The sequence below is a fragment of the Meleagris gallopavo genome, chromosome Z (assembly GCF_905368555.1).
Source record: "Meleagris gallopavo chromosome Z, MGAL_WU_HG_1.1, whole genome shotgun sequence".
Classification (NCBI taxonomy): domain Eukaryota; kingdom Metazoa; phylum Chordata; class Aves; order Galliformes; family Phasianidae; genus Meleagris; species Meleagris gallopavo.
Window position 1 is genome coordinate 1,026,030 of NC_139435.1, and position 18,800 is coordinate 1,044,829.

At 50.4% G+C, this 18,800-nt stretch overlaps 1 protein-coding gene across 12 annotated transcripts in view; it reads left to right on the forward strand.

Annotated features, from left to right (window-relative positions):
* Positions 1-10,560: 10,560 nt before the first annotated feature.
* ZNF532 (zinc finger protein 532) overlaps positions 10,561-18,800 on the forward strand; it is a 42,505-nt gene continuing 34,265 nt past the window's right edge. For 2 of the 12 annotated variants that reach the window (XM_085212897.1, XM_085212898.1), the window contains exons 1-3: positions 12,092-12,233; positions 12,351-12,558; positions 12,988-13,097. The gene's annotated coding sequence lies outside the window, so the exon portion shown is untranslated. The other 10 variants (XM_085212889.1, XM_085212894.1, XM_085212893.1 and 7 more) reach the window with 10 other exon arrangements.

Sequence of the window (18,800 nt, forward strand, 5' to 3'; positions counted from 1 at the left end):
TTTGCAGGAGATTGCTCCTCGTGGCACAGGAGGGCGTCCAGGAGCAGCAGTGCTGTATGCAGCAGCAGTATCCTAGCATGGTGAGCAGCCAGCACTGCAGCACAGCACTCTGTGTCCCTGCCTGCAGAAAGCTGCACCAGCTCAGGTTGGTCTGCAGCCTGGTGCATGATCTGGTGCTGCTGTCTGTCCCCCCCCCATGCAGGAAGCGATCAGAGCCAAAGGTGCTTGAAATGAAACTATTAGAACATGGTAAAGAGAAGGTCATGAACTGTAGGGATGGGAAGGAGACAAAGCTCAGCCCACGGCTGTAGGGTCTGTGGCAGAGATCTCTACCATTTGAGCCCTGCTGAATCACAGAATCATAAATGGCCTGGGTTGAAAAAGATCACAAAGATCATCCAGTTCCAACTTCCTGCTATGTGCAGGGTCGCCAACCAGCAGACCAGGCTGCCCAGAGCCACATCCAGCCTGGCACTGAATGCCTCCAGGGACTGGGGCATCCACAGCCTCCTTGGGCAACCTGTTCCAGTGCCTCACCACCCTCTGCTGAAGAAGGGAGTGGTAGTCAAAAGGAATTTCCTTGCCTTCACCACCATTGGGATGCACTCCAGGTCTTCTGGTCAGTGGCTGAGGACAAAACATCCTGGTGCTGAAGGATGAGTGCAGAAGGTGAGCATTTCCTTTGGCTGAACTTCAAAAGTGAAGGGAGACTAAACCTGGGCAGCTTCTGAAGCTGCCTCTGGTTGTGGTGCCCTCTCTGAACTAAAGCCCTGGGTTTTGTTCTTCTTCCTTCCTGGAAGCTGATGGTGTAATCATCGTATCTATTTCAGGCTCGAATTGTCTGCTGAGTTAACTTACCGGCTGCTTTACCCACAACTGTATGTTTTTGTATTACAGATTTATGGTAGCTGAACATATTTGGAAGTTGGGTTTTAAGGCAGCCCAAACGGGTGCGAGCCAGTCTCAGGTTTGTCTGGCAAAGGGAAAGTTCATGCTCTTTGGAAAGGCCAGTGCTCTTTCTCTGTTTTCCCTCCCCACTCTGCGCCAAAAGAAGCTAATTCTAATGCAAGAAGCCATTGCTACTGAAGCACCAACTTCTGCCAGTGATCCTGCTTACATCAAATGAGAGAAACGGGAGCAGGAGAGGCCGGTGAACAGCGCTTTCCAAAATTAACTGCTCGGGATTCGTTTGGTGTCTGGCGTTCGAGCCCCATGTGCTGCGCAGGGCTGTGACCGCAGGCGGCAGTGCTGGCACGCCGTGCTGAGCCGTGCCGAGCCGATGCCGAACGGCCGAGGGAGAGCAGCGCCCGCGTCAGCAGCAGAACCTGGCACTGTCCCGGGTGAGCATCTTTCTCCCTGTCCGTCTGTTTTTTTCCTCTCTCTTCCCCACGCTGTGTGAGTTCTCAGAGCGTTTCTCCTTCAAAGTGCTCCTGAATAGCGCTATGAAATTGTGATGCTGTTGATACAGATCTCCTAGTTACCACCTCAGTAAAACAGCTTTGTACATTGAGTGTCCTCAAATTGTCTCATTTTGGCCACAAAACACATCTGCAAACTGCGTGACCCTCCCATGTCAGGGCGTTTCGCTGTGTGTAGGTGTTACTTTTGTTCATGCATCATCCATTTGCCTTCTCTCTGTGTCAGCTAATTAATACTTCGGCAGCTCTGACATCCATGAAGTCTCAGGGCTGCGCTCATCCAGACGTGTTATATCACAGCCATCAGGGAAATACTTGGCATCGCTCCTTCCTCCTCGCACAGAATCTCTATTCAGTGAGATCTGCTCACTGATAGGAACGTGTGAGCTGTGGGAGGGGGTTGGGAATTTGCTTGTTTCTTTAGTTTTGTTTGTTTATGTATCATTGCAGTAATCACAGTTGTCTAGGACTGGAGTAAGAACACACTCATGTTATGAAAACTAAGCATTTACTAAATTTCTAAGGCACCTCTGGTGCAATTTAGTCATACCAGGCTTATTTTAGCAGCTGATAAGAGCTGCTGTCTCCCATCACTGTTGTTGGCATTCACAGGGAGCATGAACTCACTGTTCGTGCACTGCCACAGCAACACCCCACATATGCCTCCATCACTCAGAAGCGCTGCAGCAGGGGCAGGAGTAAAAGGCTGGGACTGCCTCATCCATATTTTCAGATAGAAATAATTTCAGTTGTTTTGTTAGCACTCCACTTTCGCTTTTCAGAGTCACTTGAAATTAGCATGGAAATTCTTCACAGTGCAGAACAGCAAAAGATCAAAAGCCCAGATGTGTTTCCTGGGCTCTCTGATGATGTGGCTTGGTGGTTAGGCTTTATTTCGTCGCTCTACACATCAGGCAGCTCCACTTTCTGGCTTCCTATCCTGCTGTCATGTAACAGGGTGCACATCAGCACATCATCCTGCAGTTGTGGTCCATCACCTGGAGATACCCCCCCTGCCTGACCTCCAAGGAGTCGGAGCTGCTCACAGCTGTTCCTCTCTGAATGTGCTGTTTTCAGTGCTCACGGTATTTCGTCTGGTCCCAGGGCTGTTCTCTGTTCATTTCCTGTCTTTATGCCTGCCTTTGCTCTACTCCTTTCTTTTCTCTTCAGTGCCAGGAGTACCGGAAATTCTGCCACCCGGGATCAGCTGGGGATGTGCAGTACTGTTTAAAAAATGCTCTGAGATTGTTGGGAAGTACCAAATGAGGGTGGGTTTTGCTTGTTTGCTTTCTCTAAGACTCACTGCTGTCTTTCAAGGAAGTGCAGTGTACCTATGAGATGATGACTTGTTCTCGAATTTTTGTGGGTTTTGCCTTATGCCGATCTTAGACATGGACAGAAAACTGCTTCAAAACCAGCACTGAGAGGAAACCATGTTATGTGAAACACTAGATTGTCATCTCTGGCCATAATGGAAACATTTTAATCAGAAAACAGCTGTGCTTTGTGCCAAGACATTTACCTGTCCCGGCAGGTGGAGAACTGCAGCTGTTTGCACATTGCATTGCAACCACATCTGTGATTTGCTGGGTGAAGGTGGAGTGGGTTTGGCAGCACATAAATCCGAGCTAGGACTCTCATTGGACATTGCAGCAGAAGACATTTCTGTCGTACCATCTTCACTGGCATAACCCCGGTCAAACGCAGCAACCCCCGACATGTTAAAGCACACTTTTCTCTGATGAGATGTATGGAAGCAAATTATTTGCACGCTCTGTTTCTGAATCCATAGCACTGGGTTGTGCTGTGTTGCATGAACTTTGCCATACCGTGAGAGAGCATTATGAGAAAGGAACAGTCTCTGCACTGTGCTTGTACAGCACAACTGAGTGTTATGGTGCGCACTGTTCTGCTGGGACTGCTGCCACAGAGTGTTCCTGATGCTTTCGGGAACATGAGGTGGTCCTCCTTGTGTCTAAGAAACGTGAATCAGTATTTCTGGTTGTCCCCCTGCACTCTGTATGCACTGCCAGCCAAACGCTCCAGGATGATTAACTGCTCCCTAGATCTTCCAGGGGAGATGTGGCTGTTATAAAAGGAGCGAGGATTTCTGACAATAGAAAATTCTTTCTTCTATCTTTTGTGGAGTCCTGAAAACCAGACAGAGTGCTGTACTCAGCTCAAGTTGGGAACTGTGGCTTTGGGATGAGAGCTCATGGTCCAGCACAGACCCCATTCTGGCTGGTGGCAGCCTGCTCCACACCTGAACTCAGTGCTCTTCTCTGTGCACCACACAGAGCAGAGTGATGCACCTGCAGGTGGGCGTGCTTCCCCGAGCAGGTACACCCTTATTGCAGTAAGGAACTGGCTGAGGGCCGTGCTCAGCGGGTAGTGGTTAATGGAGCTAAGTCCAGCTGGCGACCCTTATGAGTGGTGTCCCCCAGGGGTTGGTACTGGGGCCCATCTTGTTTAATATCTTTACTGACAACCTAGATGAGGGGATTGAGTGCACCCTCAGTAAGTTTGCAGATGACACCAAGCTGGGAGGTGGTGCTGACCTGCCTGAGGGCAGGGAGGCCCTTCAGAGGGATCTGGATAAGCTGGATTGCTGGGCTGAGGTGAATGGGTTCCAGGACAAGGGCCTGGAACGTGTCCAGAGAAGGGCAACGAAACTGGTGAGGGGTCTGGAGCACAAGTCTGATGAAGAGCGGCTGAGGGAGCTGGGATTGTTTAGTCTGGAGAAGACGAGGCTCAAGGGAGACCTCATTGCACTCTACAACTTCCTGAAGGGAAGCTGTGACGAGGAGGGGTTTGGCCTCTTCTCCCAGGCAACAAAAAGAACCCGTGGAAATGGCCGCAAGTTGTACCAGAGGAGGATTAGGTTAGACATAAGGAAGAACTTTTTCTCCCAGAGAGTGGTCAGGCACTGGAATGGCTGCCCACGGAGTCACCATCCCTGGCAGTGTTTAAGAAGTGTCTGGATGAGGAGCTATGAGATGTGGTTTAGTGCTTGTGGTAGCAATGGTGATGGGAGGGCGGTTGAACTAGATGATCTTGCAGGTCGTTCCCAACCTTGCAATTCTGTGATTCTACGATTCTATGATTCTATGATTCTATGATTCTATGATTCTATGATTTATGATTCTATGATCAGGGCCGCACTCAGTTGTGTGCTATTAGTGTGTTGGCTGCAACTTTCCTTCGGGGCATTGCTACTTTCCTTCGCTGTTTTCAGTGATGCTGTCTAGAAAAAAGCTGCTTAGAACTTCTCTGTCAGCAGCAACCTTGCACAGATGGTGCTGTGCTGCCTCTCCTGGAGAGATTGCTGCTGTACAGGAGCGGGCTGAGGAGAGCAGTGCTGCAATTCTCAGAGAGTTTGCTCTGTCAAACAGCTGAAGGAGAGGAAAAGCTGCCAGAGTGCTGTGCTGAAGGGCTCAGGCATGGGAGCCTGCAGGAAGACCGCAAAGGCTGAATTACAGAGCTGCTTGCTGCTTACTGCTCCCTGAGGCACTGCTTGCCTTGACAGGGCAATACCCAAACCACTGGAGATTGGTGGTAAGCTGGTAAATTGAAAAGAAATCCTTTCTGCAGCCTATTGAATATTTAAAACTGAGCTGTTGGTTTTGTCCTGTACTGCTCAGCAGGAACCAAAATTGCTGAATGATGTTGAGGGTACCAGCCTCTTACTGTGAGCATCCAATAAAATTAAACTTGGATCTCTCAGGGGCAATTGCCAGCGAGAAGACGTGCAGCACTAACATGCAAACTGTACTCTCCCGTTCGTTCTCTGAAGGGATACATCACAGTAGGACACTAACATCACATTTACAACTCACAGCAGCCCCTTCCCTCCCGAGCCAACGAGAGGAAACGTGCTGTGATGCTCTGGGGTGCATTGATGCTGTGTGGCCTCTGCCGTCAGCCGTCACAAACAGCTGTCCTGCACCTCACTGCAGCAGCAGGCAGCCCTCCTCCTTCTTCTCTTCACAAGCACATATAAACAAACACCTTTATTAAATTGTTTTGTGAAGATTGTTTCCAAAACGGCAAAGCACTGTCAAGAAACAAATGTTTTCCTTCCTTAACAGAATACTGCAGCAAAGGAGAAAAAATCAGATTGTCTTCCTAGAGATTGCCACGAGAAGTAATTGCCCTTTCTCGATTAATTCTGTTCCAGGTAATTTTTCTTTTAGACTCATGAGCTTTTCTTACTGCAGTATTTTCTTACCGCAGTGACTCAGTGCTAGTCAGTTGTTACAGTGAAGTTAATGCATAATAGCTATCTCAAGAATCATATTAGTAGTCTTTTGCAAATACAAATGCGACTGTGTCACCAGTAGCAGCAACTTCTCAAGTTAGCAGATGGTGGCCCTGTAAGAAAACGTTTTCATATCTTACCTCTCCCCAGTGCTGAGGACATGACATGGCCCAGCACGTGGCACAGGTGCTCTGCTTCCTTGTGTCCCCAGAACACGGGTGTGTGGCTCAGCTCAAGGATGGGCACCTGGGCGGCTCTCGCTCTGCCTCCATTCACATTCTGATCCTTTTGCCTTGTCTCCTGCTGATGGGGCTATCCTTTCCTTGTCTTGGGAACCACCTGCCTGCTGCTGAGACTATCCTTTCCTTGTCTTGGGATCCACCTGCCTGCTGCTGAGACAGCTCAGCTTGTCTTGGCACCTTTGAGGGAGAGGAGTGATACAAATAGAAAAACAAGTTTGAATCCTGCCTCAAATAAATGAAACTTTCTGCAACCAGCTCCTGCCGCTTCTCCACATCCCATGGTGCGTGTGGATGCACGTGGTTCTCAGCAGGCCAAGAAAGAAGGGTCGTACAGCTCCAGCCTCCTTTGCTTTGCTCTTAATGTGCCCATGCCATCCTTGGGCTCTGCCCTCCAGATCCCGCTGCCGTCCCCCATTTCCTGAGTCAGGTTGCCTGCACCTCATGAACCTGGCTGCCTGTGCATGGAGCTCCCCTCTCCAGCTCAGCAGTGCAGTTCGCTGCCCGTGACACTGGCTGCTGTATCTTCTATGGATGTACAAACGCTGTGGGTAAGACTGTTCAAGAACATAGCACAGCAGCTCAGAAGGAGCAAATGGCATTTCTTGTCATGAGGGAAGCCATAACGATCACTTTATGTATAAGCTACCCGATCTTTGAGGTGTTTTTAGGGGCCAGGTCCCATGTGGATACCCCATGAGGGCAAGGAGGCAGTGCTGGGGAACCGCAGCAGCATGGGCTCTTCTGAAAGCAGAGAGGACAAAGCTCCTGTGGACCTGCAGCGGTGGATGAGCCCAGTGGACAATGCATGCAGGCCCACAGCCCGCTCCTAATCTCCCTGCACAGGCTGACATTAAGCACAATGCTGTCAGGGCTGTGGCAGGTGTGGTCGGACTGAGCATTGTCCCCGGTGACAGCGACGGATGTCCCAGCAGCCGTATCGGCTGTCCTGCTGCACTGATGGCCCCACAACGTCCCACGGGGCCGCGCCGTCACCTGGGGCCCCTGCAAAGAGATAACTGTGCCTGTCTGTTCCTTTGTGCCAAACGCAGCAGAGCCCCCACCACCTGCCCTCCACATAAAGCAGGGAAGCTGATCTGGGGCACAGCAGGACGATAAAGCGAGCAGCGTGGGCGCCCTGGGTGTGTCAAAGCTCGGGGATGTTATGGAGGCAGATACGTTCCCCCACCACAGACGTGTTGCACACTGCTTGGGGTTGGGCACTGTGGGGTGCAGGATGCTCACCTGGCACGGAACCACCTCTCCTCTTCCCTCCAGTCGTATGCATACAGCAATGCCAAGGCGGCCATGGCCAGCACAGTGGGCACTGCCGGAGCCAAGGAGCTGTGCAGCTCGGCATGCCCTGTTCTCACTGCTGGCAGCGCAAGAAACCCACTGAGCTGTTAATGCCATCCTACAGTGTCACTCTGCAAGCCCGCAGCGTTTCCTTAACCCACCTCCAGGCCATGGCTGCAGGCTGCCCTGCTGTGACACACCTGTGTTTTGTTTAAAACAAAACTTCAGCATTGCAAAAACGCTCTCTCTCCTTCTTGACCGGCATGGAGAATTTCAGCGTTGAGAGAAGGTGCATCCAGCATCAGAAAGGGCAGAGTAAAAGCACTGCCTGAGGAGGGCATGGAGCAGCACAGGCGCTCAGCTGCGGTTGCAGTGAGCTGCATCCTCCGGGTGCGTGCAGGTGAGCACACAGTGCTCAAATAGCTGCTGATAAAACCATCTGCAAAGGGCTAATGGCTCATTCATTAAGAGTGGGAGCCTGCACAGCCACAGCCTGATCAGATATTGTACAATGAATAATTCAGAAATAATCCTCTCGTACTTGAATAAATATCAGGAGAAGGGAAGTAAAGCCCCCGTACATATGGTGCGTTGAGGGAACAAAACAGACATTTTTCAATGTCCTCTGCTGATGAGCTTTCGTTATACGGATGTTAATCAGGCAGGTGGTCGATGCCTGAGGAGAACGCTGACGGAGGGGTTTCTGTCCCAGCGCTGGAAGGTGTAGCAAGCAGAAAGGACCGTACTAACAGGTGCTCACAGAAAATCCATTAGCCTTGCATTTTGACATTTACATGCGGTCCTGTTATGCAATTAGCTGGTGACGCAGGTGGAGCTTTGGGTTTGGGAGGTGGTAGAAGGGAAAACCCGGGCCCAGGGCTGCCCCACTCCCTTCGCTATTTCAAGGCCAGCATTCCACGGGGCTGATGTGGGTGCTAAGCGCCGTTTCCTTCATCTGAAATGCCTTTGTGTGGAATGAAAGAATAGCCCGGAGGTGGACAGAGCACGGAGAGCACAAACCAGAGCAGCAAAGCCGCATCCCTTCCCCTGGCTGCACCAGGAGCCGCGGGGTGGTGGGACAAGGGCAGAGCAGAGCAGCTCCCAGGACAGCCTGAGCCCCTCCCAGCTCAGCCCCATCCAGGCTCTCCATAAGCTGTGCCAATAATTTTTACTTCATTTCAACGTTAGTTCAGATGTATTCCAGTGTGGCTATAGTTTTCTCCCTTCCAAAGTTCTTCTTCTTATCTCCTATGAGATGACTTTCTTTTAATAAATCTCATTTTTCTAAAAGCAACCCTTGAGTTTTCAGTCCAAGAAATGAGACATACATTAATAAACAATAAAGGAAATTGAACCATTTTGGGAAAAAAAAAAAATGTAAATAGCAATATAAGCATCTGAAAAAGCAAAGTTCAGATGCAGTGTTTGTTTTTTTAATACGTAATGTTTCAATATAATGCTTAAAGAAAAAATGTACCATTGCATTCCTAACACTGAAAGAAGGAAAAACAAATGTATTATACAGAAGGAGAATGCAGGCTTCTGCTGCGCTCTTGTCAGGAGCATAATACAGGAAATTTTAAGATGAAAAAAACTACGAAAGCAACTGAAGCGATGGATAGTTTTCAGTTTCTGCCAGAAGCTACGGAACTATTACAACAAAAATAAATGTAGGATTGAAAATATGGAATTTATATGCTACCCTTCTTGGATAAAGTAGGATATTTCACAGTCAGGAGGGAGGTGTTATTGAATAAAACAATAAACAAAACTGGGAGAGTGCAAGAAAAAGGCATCGTTTATTCCAACATAAAAAATGAAACGTAAATTGATGTCTGATTGTGTAAAATCATCTTTTGACCCAGCAGATCTGTGACGAGTAAAAGCTTTGTTTGAAGCTGTTATATTTGATATAACTGATTCCAATACAGAACGCAGAAATAACGCAGCAGGTTTTGCTGTGGTGGATTTCCAGAGCCCTAACAACCCTACAGAATTAAATAATTAAAAAGCAATCGGCATTCGCTGCAGCATCAAAAGTAGAATAATGTCAGGAAGTGGTAATTCCTTCCACCACAGGTTCTAAGGATGGTATAGCACCATTTTTGGGGATGGCAAATGAGGTCTGCGCTCCGCTGCACACCGACCAGGGCAGAACAGAACAGCGGTGCTGCTCTGTGCCGGCTGTTCCCACTGCCTGCAGCCACAGCTGTGGGGATGGGGTGAGGGGAAGGAAACGTGTAGGTGGGATCTTTGAGGCAGAAGTTTGGCAGCTGTAGGAACCAAGCCTGCTTGGGGCCATTCTGCACAGACCCATGGCTGACCCACGGGGTAGGACGGAGGGCTCACTGCAGTGACCCCACACACAGCAGCTGCCCCAAAGGGACCCGGGGACGGAATGTGCTGAGATCATCTGAGGCCTCATCGAGCAGCAGCGGCGCTGTGGGAACAGCTGCAATACAGCGCTCTGTTGTTTTGTGTGTCTGAAGGAAAAAGCTGCTGCAGAAGAGCGGTCTGCCGAGCTCCACTCATAAGCAGTACTTCCAATGCTCTTAACATTACTATTTGAGAGTTAAATGCTTGCGGTGACCAGCTGTTTTTTTCCCATGGGGATGCCAGAAACATGTGGTCAGGAAGAAACAAGCCTGTCCGAAAGGCACAGGGACCTCTATGCCACGTGTAAGCTGTGATGCAAAAGCAGCAGCAGCAGCAGCAGCAGCAGCTACACACACTGCTATGCCAGCAAACCTGACTCACCCGGCGCAGGGAAACAAACTGCAGCTTCCCACCCAATTTCCTAGTTAATGAGGGAAAAATCGTGTGTTTCAGGGGGGAGCTGCAGGATGAACCCTGGGTGGTGCGGGTCAGAGGCCCTTCCTGGATGTCAGCACAAAATACAGATCCATTTGCCTATAATGGAATGCAGAATCATATAATCACAGAATGGCCAGGGTTGAAAAGGACCTCAAGGATCACGAATCTCCAACCCCCTGCCACATCCAGGGCCACCAACCTCCACATTCAATACCAGCCCAGGCTGCCCACGGCCCCATCCAACCTGGCCTTGAACACCTCCAGGGATGGACGGGGCATCCACAGCCTCTCTGGGCAGCTGTTCCAGCACCTCACCACTCTCTCTGTAAAGAACTTCCCCCTGACATCCAACCTCAATCTTCCCTCCCTCGACTTCAAACCATTTCCCCTTGTCCTGCAGTTATTTCCCCTTTCCAAGAGCTGACTCCCCTCCTGTCTACAGGCTCCCTTTAGGTACTGAAAGGCTGCAATGAGGTCACCCCGCGCTGCGCATCCACTACCGCAGAGGCTGCAATCGAGTGCAGGTGGCTGTCGAAGCCCGCATCACGAACTCGGTACGGCTGCCGCGTAACCACTGCATAAAAGCGGCGTTCTGCTGAGCGCGGAGCTTCACGCTGCAGAATCCAAATGACAAAACCCGTTTAAAATGACGGGATGCCCGCAGGCCGGGGTCACGCAGCGAGCAGCCGCCGCTCCCCGCCCGCCTTGCGGTGCAGCGTAGCGGCCCGGCTCCGGGGACGGTAACCGCGCGGTGCTGGCAGCGCCGCCCGCGGCTCTGAGCGCTGCGAGGCGGAACGCGGCGTGCGGCCGGGCCGGGGAAGGCGGTCGGGCCGGGTAAGGCCGCCGGCTCCGTCGTCGAGGCCGCGACCCTCCCGGCGCTCCCCGATCCCCGCCGCCCGCGGAGCGCTGGGGCCGCGCGGCCCTCCCCGCCCCCGGCCGGCTCCCGGAGCCGCTCCGCAGGGAATCGCGCACAGCTTCTCCCCCAACCCGTGCGAGCCGCTGCCCCCCCCTCCGCCTCTCGCAGAGCCGCTGCCATTATGCTCCGCCGTCTCCCGGCCGGGCCCGGCGGCGGGCGAGCGGCGCTGACCGCGGCCGTGCCCCCCTGAGCCCTGCCGGGCCCGGGCCGCAGCAGGTGTGTGCGCGGGGGGGCGGAGGTTGCATGCGGTCGGGGTCGCCTCCTCCTCCCGGCCCGGCGGAGCGCAGCCCGCTCCGCACCGCGCGGCTCCGTCGGCCGCCCGCATCCCACCTCCCCCCGCCCCCGATCCGCACCGCCGCCGCGGGGCCGCGACCCCGCCCGACGCTCCGGAGGGCAGAGGGGCGAGCGGGGCCCGGCTCGGGCGGCGGGGGGGGGGGGAAGGTGCGCGGGGAGGGGTCCTCGTGCGGTCCGCGTGCCCGGGGCCGAGGCGGCGGAAGAACGTGGCAGCGTTCCCCAGCGCGGGGTGGGGATGAGGGATGCGGGGAAGGCGCCGGCTCTCGGCGCTCCCGGAGGGGAAGGCGGCGCGGGTCGCGCCCGGCCTTGGCTCTTAGTTACAGGTGCGGCTCGGCGGCGTCGCCGGGCTGGCGGCCGGCCGGAGGACGGAGCGAGGCTCGCGCGGAGACCGGGCCGGGCACGTAGCGATGGCGGTAGTTGCGCGGAGCCCGGGGTGAGTAGCCGCGGCGGAGAGCGGAGCCGGAGCTGCCGCATGGGACGGCGCGGCTCCGTTACCGGCCGCGGCCCCGAGGGCCGCACGCAGCGCCGGGGCGGCCGCCATCTTGTCGGGGTGGGCCGCGGCCTCCCGCGTTCGTGGGGCCGCTGGGCGCCTCGAGGAAAGCCGAGCGGCAAAGGGGAAAAAAAAAAAAAAGAAAAAAAAAGGCCGTCACGGCAGCCCTGCTGTTCGGAGGGACCGGGGAGCCGCACCGCGGGCATCTGTCCGCTGCGGAAATGGAGCTCTCGAGGGGAGGGAGGTGCGTGCGTGGGTGATCCCTGCCGCCGGCGCCGGGCGGAGAAGGGAAGATGCTGCCGAGTGGCCCCAGATGTGGAGGCAGAGGGGAGGGCGGCCGCCGCTCGGTCGTAGGCGTGAGGGCAGGGGGGGACGCGGCTATCCCGGGCACGGCCGTGTGCCCGCGCTGCGGCCGAGCTTGCCACAGACGTCCCGCGAGCCTGCCTATCGCCCTGCCTTTGTTAGCCGCGGCCGGGCACGCAGACGGCTTTCGGCCAGGTGGTGGGAGGTAAGTGGGGGGGAGGAGGAGGAGGAGGATGGGAGCGGGGGCGGCCGGACGGGGTCGGGGCTCGTCGGCCCCGCAGAGGCGAGCGGAGCCCCGCTCCTGACGGGGACGCGTTGGCAGCTCCGCCAGGGTTGCCGTAGCTTTTATGTAGGGTGACCAGAACCGGCTGGAACTGGTTTGAGGCAGATCGGCTCCCGAACACAATGCAGTCAGTGAGCTGCTACAGTGGGATAGCTTCCTCCCTCCATGGCAGCCAAAAGCAGAGGAGCTTGCAGAAAGATACCGTCCCTAAACAGTATGTGAATGCACACTTAGACACACAGCACTGGTATGTGGCTATGTAGTCCTAAAGGGTTCTGTATGTAAATGTACATATTTGAAGTAGCTGAGGTGGCTTGGGCTTTTTCTGCCTTTTTTTATGCTTAAGGAAGGGGCAAGAGCTTGAGATTTACAACCCTTATTAAAATATTTTTGCTTTGCAAGGGTGGGACACTGGTTGTGCAGTCTATTTTAAAACTGAACCGAATAAAACGGATTGAATGATTTGTAATTGTAGCCGTGCTTGCAACTGAAGAATGCTGCTTTGCATGCCGTGTTATTTGCAGGGCACTGTCTTGTGGTTTTCTTCTTGAGGGGATGTCGGGAAGGGGGTCTGAAAGGCCAAAAGGAAGCGATGTTGTTGTGGAATTGTGTGTAAGGCATTGCAAAGATGCTGTAAGGCGTACTCATTTCTCCTTTCTTTTTTTCCTCCTTGTAGGCCTATTGATTGGGGCTGCCTTTAACCCTTTCGTATTTGCAGAGGTGATCCATCTGTGGCAGTAACAGAGCGCTGGCAGAAAAGCCTTCCAGAGGTCAAGGTTCACAAAGGTGAGACGGGTGTGTGTGACAGTGGTGTGTGTGTGTGTGTGTGTGTGTGTGTGCGTGTGTGAAAGGCAAACCCGGTGCCTGGTGGCACACTTGGCACGTTAGCGAGAGCGACAGCAGCGTCTGAGCGTGTTGGTGAAGAAATGCTGTTAACCTCCAGGTTTAATAGGATTAAGGCTATTGTTTGTAAAGGCGTGCTGATACCTGCTCTGAATACGGCCGTTTCGATACCTCACACCCGGATGCACGCTTTTTCACAATGCTGTGATAAAGGATAGGCCTCTGAGTGGCAGTCGTAAATTGCGGACCACATGGCAGCGAACTGTTGGAGCTGTGTTACAGCAGTGACCGTCCAGAATTTGCTGTCTGGTTGTGCAAAGGTTGCTTGTTTGGCCGTATGTGAGTAACCCGATGTTTGTTTCTGAATTCAGGTCTTCCGTCTTAAACCTGTGCTTAATATGTCCTGCGTAGGAAAACGTGCAGAATAAGGATGGTGTTGCTTAGGCTGCTGTAACCCAGGGAGAATTGTGCGGCAGCCAAGAGGGGAGATGCATTTCAGAGGTCTGATGGAGCTCAAGTGGACTATTATTTGCATGAATTATAATTTTGTGCAGTAATGAAATAAGAATAGGAAAGCAGATGAGCAGTGATTCGGCTCCTGAACGATGGCCACTTTTAACTCAAAGTGGTGGGTAATGGGTGGGATTCTTTTTCTTTCTCATCTGAAAAATACATGTGTTCTTAGATGTGAGCTGGCATTTGCATCTTGTAGAGAAAGCTGGAGGAGTCTGAGGGAGAGAGGCAAGAAAGCAGTAATGAATGTAGCAAAGGGAAGAACAAAGGCTGTTAGAGCTTGCACATTGGAACACTGAACGTTTTGCCTTGGGGATTCTTTTGCCAGAACTGTTACTTCCTTCAACAGGAAATCAGCAACTCTAGAATCTTATGCTGTATGATTTTCAAAAACAAAACCTGGCCAGTCTTGGCTGTGTTAGCTGGTTTGGTAATCTGCAATCAAAATAAATATGGAGGCAGAATGGTAAAAACGTTCTGTTCTGGTGTGAAATGAGGGTCCTCCCCTCTATGCTCAGCAGAGTAAAGTAGACAGTCTTGAAAGCCCTGAAAGTGGGATTCGGGTAAGTTTTATGGTGGCTGATGATAGACAGGGTGCCTGCATCGCATCAGAGTGTGACATATACAAGGGAGCCTTTTTATTTCCGACTGCAGCAGATTACATAAGGTACCTAGGTATTGTAGGAAGGTGAAAATAGCATGCCAGTGTCTCGCTTGGAATTGTGTTTCTGTGGATTTTAATGCAGCTGCGGCGTATTGTTTCTCAGAATCAATAGGGCAGTAGGTAGCAAAATGCCTAATGTCACTACGCTGATCCCTCTCCATCTTTTCCACGATTTGGATGCAGAGGTTCTATATTCCATCAGGCATCTGTAGCAAAATTACGCTTTACAAGCCTGAGAAGTTCTCGTTGCTTGATAGGAATTGTGCCCATCGCTGCTGTTAATGCATGCTCTTTTCCAACGGCCAGCTAAAATGTGTGTAACAATGTGAGAGCACCTTTTGGATGTTTTTTTCTCTCGACCAGAACAGTAAAGTGCTTTCAGGTTTAACGTACGAATGGCCACAAAAATCAGGGCATCTGTTTTTGGGTTTCTGAACAAGCTCAGTACTACAAATTTTTATTTTTAGCAGAGGAAATTTTGAATTTGTAGGGCTTTTTTGTGGGCTGTAAGATAAGATACCTGAATAGATGCTGGAGTCTGCAGCATTCTTGGTGAGTTGGTGGGTTTGGGGGCTTTTTTTTTTTTTTTTTTTTTTTTTAAAGAATTGGAAGATTTGTATGTACTCTTCGCTGGATACTTTTGCATGTAGGCCAGCTTCCCTGCAGTAAATGCTGTTGAATGCGTGGGGGTTGGTCCTCTGGGCAATCATGAGCTCATCTTCCATCGAGGCTTGCTTTGGGTGTTGGATCCTGAGGGCAGGGGAAGTGATTTACCGAGTCTCCTTTCAATTAATCAAGTATTTTTATTCTTCTTCGAAATAATGATGGGAAATAAAATACAAGCATGCACACAGATTGCTGGGTTTGTATGTTTAGAATGCTTTGCCTTTCACAGGCCTGTCCATTGCTAGCATTGCCCCTGCAGGCCGTGCCTGGCCCGGGGCTCTCACCGATGCTGTCTGGAGCAGTGTCATGCTGCTATCCAGCAAGAAACACCATCCACTTAAAAAAATTATGGGAAACGGGCAGGAAGCGAGTGTCATTTAGTGTGTGGTTCAGAGTTGCACTGAGTGGTGTGATCTAGCTGCAGGACTCAGTAGGCCAGGTTGATGACTGGGCTTGGCAGTCTTGAAAGGTTTTCCAGCTTAGATAATACTGTGGTTCTAAACTGGAAATCTTAACATTCACACTGTTGCTGTACATGCAGATTACTGATGTTGCTGTACTGGCTCAGAACAAAATCAAACTGTGGTAGAATAGCATGCAAAAGAACGGTGTGGGGGCTTAGCAGCTTTTCGTTAAGTCATCTTACTTTTAAGAGGAATTCAGGAAGATGCAAGGCCCAAAATTTTGGCTTGATATTTTGTATTAATGACGGAGAAAGGTTCGTTTTATATGTTTTTTCCTCTTTGAGACATCCAGATTTGTTTAAAGCATCTTTGTTGTTCAGCTTGCATGAAAAGACATGCAGTCAGATGTGAACTGGTGCTGCCTGTTACGGACGCATTATCTTTCTACTCTTCAAATTTCACAGTTTCCTTTAAAAAAAAAATACTGAATGTGCGTTTCTCATGTTACACAGCTTATGTTTACAGGTTATGCCTGAGGTCTGTAAGCTTGAAGCCTGAACTAGCTCCGCTGTTGCTAAGCAAGACTTCTATAGCCAGTTCTGGGCTCTGTTTGAAACGATGTGCTTGCAGTCGTTCTTGGGCTTGGGGGTAAAAATGAAGGGGAGCATGGACAATTTTCTCATCTGTTTTGTTTAGGACCTGACTGCACGTAAGTAGTCTTAGTCTCTGAAAACTAAAGAGAAACATTATGTGTACCCAGTCGTGCCATCTGCTTTTGTCTGTATGTTTTTGTCTCTGTATGGTGAAATCTACATTTGTCTAAGTTGGTAGAAGTAACTTTTGCTGAAAGCAAAAAAAGCTTCATTTAGTAATTATACTGTGGCAAAGTTGTGTCTTTGACCAGTGGACACACATGCTCGGATGGGTGTATTTTACAAGGGGAGAGCAGTTCACTCTGCGCAGTGCCAGCCTTCTAAATCACAGTTCCAGAATGTTCTACTGGGATTGTGCTCCGGGTGCAAGGTTTGTGGGCAACGTCTCAATGAGCTTCCATTTGATGGAGCGCTCTGAGCAGCACTTAGATGCTGTAACTGTATGTTGAGGCAAGTGAGTATAGGTAGGTCTGAATGCTAATTACTGGTTTTAAATTTCTTTGTGCTGAAGGTGGTCAGACACTTGAGCCTGTTACCCGGCGAGGTTTTGGAGTCTCCATCTTCAGGGATGCTCAAAACCCGACTGGATGATGTCCCAAGCATCCTGCTGTAATTGACTTTGCTTTGAGCAGAGATGTTGCAGTTGAACCTTAGTTATTTTAATGATTCAGTGAAATGGCTGTTTTCTAAGCTAGTGAAGAATAAATCCTGAAATTCTTCTGAAAAGGTTGATGGCAACATTGCTGCATTGAATGGCAAAAACCTAGAAATTTTAGCATTTGAAATATTCTGGTAATGCTTTCCTTCCTAAGCCTTTTTTGAAGAGGAAGGAGGGATAAAATTGGTAGGAAGTTCTCCTAGAAGTACGAATTCAGATTTCTCTGACTTGTTAAAGTTTCTAAGTGGAGGCAAATCTGATTCTCTTTTTGTAAGGGGACTCCTCTGCATAATGTTGAAATAGCACAGTGCTTGGTATAAATTCTGACTGGAAAACACACCAATATTTCAAAATGATTCGTAAAAAACTAAGAGCTGGCACAGCAGCTGCCTGTAAGGAAAGTTGTATTTCTGGAAGCAAGAATCTGATTTTTGCGGCACTAACAGGTCGTGGGAACCTTGATAAGCCAGAAGGCCTGCACTGTACGTGAACGTGATCAGCACTGCTGATTGTGGTTTGAGTGGCCTCTTGCATATCCTACTTGCCTGCTGAGTATTTCAAACCACACTGAGTCATGGTTTGAGATGTGGTTCTCATTTCCTGACAGAGTTTTGGTGGTTGAGCTAGCGTATTGCTTTTGTCTCTCCTTAGCTTTCAGAGTAAATAATAGACAGTGTTAGTTCGTCATCATTGCTCTTGTATGTTGCATAACTAATGAGCTGCTTACAGGCTGTGTGTCAGGCTGACATGTGCCTCGGCTTAGGAGATATTGTAACTCTTATTCAATCACTTATGTCTTCTCTACATGATGAAATCTCTTGGCATAACAGTCGAGAAATAAAAAATACATATTTTCATGCTGGTTCAGCTCATCCGACTGTTTACACCAAGAAGTACCTTTTAATTTCAGCAGCAGTTTGTAGGTGGCTTGGCCTTCCTTGTGGAGGATAATGTGCCCCATCTGCAGCTGTCCTACGGCCCCAGGATCCATCATACTTAGAAAGTGGGAACAAATGTTTTCTTTCGTGTGCATTTTTCTCCCTTGGCAGAGGGGAAAGGTAGGCCAGTTTAGTGTGCTGGAATGTGGAACCTGGAGCCAGCTCCCATACAGGGCCTGGCAAAAACCCCTTGCAGTAAAGCAAAACTGCCTCCTATCCTTCAGAAGCACTGTTTGCTTCTAAGCTCTGATGTTTCTCCGATTGCTGTTTATACCATCAGGTATCTGAGCCTCACACCTATACAAAGCATCACTGTAAGAAAGCTGTGCTTTGGAATGGTCTCTTCGATCTGTAGCAGAAGCTCCCGGGTGCACTCTCCTTTGCATATGTTCTCCCCTTTTTCTGGAATATGCCTTTGAAAACCTTTGAGTGCATCTTTGGGTTTTGCATCTTACCAGCTAGGATGTGAAGGACCAGTGGGCTTACAGAAATGTAACTATTTCTTATCACATTCCTCTCCTGCCTCCTTACTGTCTTGTACCTTGAGAGTCCTCTCGGGTGGGTTCTTGTTTTGACATAATTGCCCGAGTGAACGCTTCACAGGAATGTGTTGTCAGATGAACTGGAGTAAAAAGGCTAGCAGGGAAAATGCGGAGTGAAGCGGTGCCTTCCTTGGCTGACACCTGGGCTGTGTTCTTCGTGCTGCTCATGGAAGTCCTTACTCAGGAGATGCATTTCCGAAGAAAGAAAAATCTATGCAGTCACAACAACTTGCTTTGAATGGAAAAACAAAATCATCTTGGTTTCTCCACCAGAATTTAATTCAAACCCTGCGTTTCAGTAACATGCTGATGCATGCAAAGGCATGGGCTTTACCCCCAAGGAGATGAACAGAAACCACAAAGTAGGGATATTCTTGCCTGTCCCAGAGCCTCTGATCTTTAGGTCTTTGGGCTCACCGGTGGTCTCAGCAGGAGCCCGGTCATCCACCATCAAAAAGCCAGAACCTGGAAGCGCTGTTCCTCACAGCACTGCAGCTCTCTGTTGTACAATTCCTGTCGGCCATATTCGCTTCAATCACTGAATAATCTGGAAAGTAATGCTTGAATTTTGTAATAGCTTTTTTGTTGTCTTGTTGTATAAAGTAACT